This window comes from Chrysochloris asiatica, unplaced genomic scaffold, assembly GCF_000296735.1.
Source record: "Chrysochloris asiatica unplaced genomic scaffold, ChrAsi1.0 scaffold00461, whole genome shotgun sequence".
Lineage (NCBI taxonomy): Eukaryota > Metazoa > Chordata > Mammalia > Afrosoricida > Chrysochloridae > Chrysochloris > Chrysochloris asiatica.
In genome coordinates this window covers 266,149-268,602 of record NW_006408979.1, presented here as the reverse complement: position 1 = coordinate 268,602, position 2,454 = coordinate 266,149, and the positions used below count along the sequence as shown (strand labels likewise).

The 2,454-nt window shown below is 39.4% G+C and overlaps 1 pseudogene; it reads left to right on the top strand.

Annotated features, from left to right (window-relative positions):
* Positions 1-2,130: 2,130 nt before the first annotated feature.
* The window catches only part of LOC102835688, a 2,008-nt pseudogene continuing 1,684 nt past the window's right edge, over positions 2,131-2,454 (top strand).

Sequence of the window (2,454 nt, the reverse complement as noted above, 5' to 3'; positions counted from 1 at the left end):
GAACTTAAGGATGACATACAGAACATCATACAGCAAGAAAACAAAAGGTCATTAAAAAGATAAGAAAGAAAAAGAAAAATCCCAAAATGTATGTCAGAAGAGACTCTGAAACTTGTTCTGCAGTATGCTGTTGTTGTTGTTGTCAGGTGCCATCGAGTCGGAACCAACTCATAGTGACCCTATGCACAGCAGAACGAAACAATGTCCGATCCTGGGCCAACCTCACTACTGCTGCCATCTTGAGTCCATCAACAATGCCACCTGGCCAATCCATCTCGTTAGGGGTCTTCCTCTTTTTCTCTGATCCTCCACCCTACCCACCATGACATCCTTCTCCAGCGACTGTTTCCTCCAGACAATATGTCCAAAGTATGAGAGACGAAGCTTAGCCATCCTGGCCTCCAAGGAGCACTCTGGTTGCACTTCTTCCAAAACAGATCTATTGGTTCTTTTGGCAGTCCATGGCACGTTCAGTATTCTCCTCCAACACCACAACTCAAAGGCAAGAATAGAGATATTAAATCAAATGAAAGAAATGAGGAAGTAAAATAACTGAACTGAAATTTTCAAATAACAACTCAAGAAGATGAAGTCCAACTTCACAATGAAATATTTGCAAAGCCCTGGATTTAGAAAATCAAATGGAAAGAACACACTTAGCATTTCACAACCTGAAAGAATTGAGGAAAAAAAATTAAGTTTCACTTTGCAATATTAAGGATTCAATGGGTAAAACATTGATTGATACAGAAAGATTCAAAGGAAGATGAAAGATATACAGTCATTTTACCAGAAAGAAAATAGTGTTCAACCATTTCAAGAAGTAGCATATAATTAAGAACGGATGATACAGAAGAAAGAGATCTAAGTTGCACTGAAAGCATTGGTGGAAAACAAGTCTCCAGAAATTGATGGAATTCAAAATGAAATATTTCAACAAACTGGTGCAACACTAGAGGCTCTAATTCATCTATGCCAAGAAATGTGGAAGACAGCTACTTGCCCCAATATGCAGAGATACATATGTCAGTTCCAAAAAGTGGAAATGTGGAAATCATCAGACATTATCAATATCACATGCAAACAAATTTTTTCTGAAGATAAGGCAACAGCACATTCAACAAGGGAACTTCCAGAAATTTAAGTCAAATCCAGAAGAGGACGTTGAACAAGGGATATTATTGCATCTCAGCTAAAATAAGAGAATGCTAGAAAGATGTTTATTGTTGTTGTTGTTAGGTGCCATAGAGTTGATATCAACTCATAGTGACTCTATGCACAGAAGACTCTATTCATTTCCTGGTCCTGAGCCAACTCATGACTATTGCTATGTTTGAGCAAATTGCTGCTGCAACTGTGACAATCCATCTCCGTAAGGGTCTTCCCCTAGAAAGACAAGGTACTGTTGCCTTTTCCTCCAGCCCTCCACTTTCCCAACATGGTGAGGTGTGCTTTATTGGTTATTACTTCAACTGTGTGGCTCATAACAACCTATGGACAACATTTCAAAGAATGGAGATTCTAGAACACTTAATTGTGCCCATTAGTAACTTGTGCATACACCAAAATGCAGCTATGTAATCAGAACAAAGAGATACTGAATGGTTTAAAATTAAGAAGCTGGATTATAAAATGGAGAATATGACATCAGGATTTGGGAAGACTCATTAACAACCTGTGATGTTTTAAATCATCTAAGTTTGCTGGAAGCCTGGAGGACTTAGAATGTTTACTGATTATGGATTGCATCTCAATGTAAAGAAATCAAACATCTTCATGACTGGGCCAATAAACAAATATCATGAAAAAAGGAGAAAATATTGTCAGTAAAGCACAAGTTTCAAAGACTTCATTTTGTTTTGATCCACAAAAAACACTCAGAGAATCAGCAATCAAGAAATCAGAAGACATAGTTCATTAGGCTCATCTGCTGTGCTAGATCTCTTTAAAGTTTTAAAGAGCAAAGATATCAGTTATGTGTGCCTGACTCAAGCCAAGGAATTATCAATAACTACATACGCATGCAAAGTTAAACAATGAATATGGAAGATTGTACAAAAACTGCTGCATTTGAATTGCAGGGTTAGAGAAGAACATCAAAAGTACTATGGACAGTCGCGCTTCACCAAGATGGCGGCCGCTAAGGGTGCTGCTGGTTCAGGAGAAGTGACCACAGAGAATGGACGAAGGGTTCACCTGGGGATTCCTGAGGCCGTGTTTGTGGAAGATGTTGATTCCTTCATGAAGCAGCCTGGGAATGAGACTGCAGATGTAGTCTTGAAGAAGTTGGATGAACAATATCAGAAGTATACGTTTATGGAACTCAACCTTGCTCAAAAGAAAAGTGCCGGGGGTCCTGAGTCGGGGTCCCGCCTCAACAAAGGATCGCCTCGACGGAGTGTGGGGTTTTAACGTGAGTGGGAGATCTAGTAGGCGAAAGAAAAGAGACAGAGA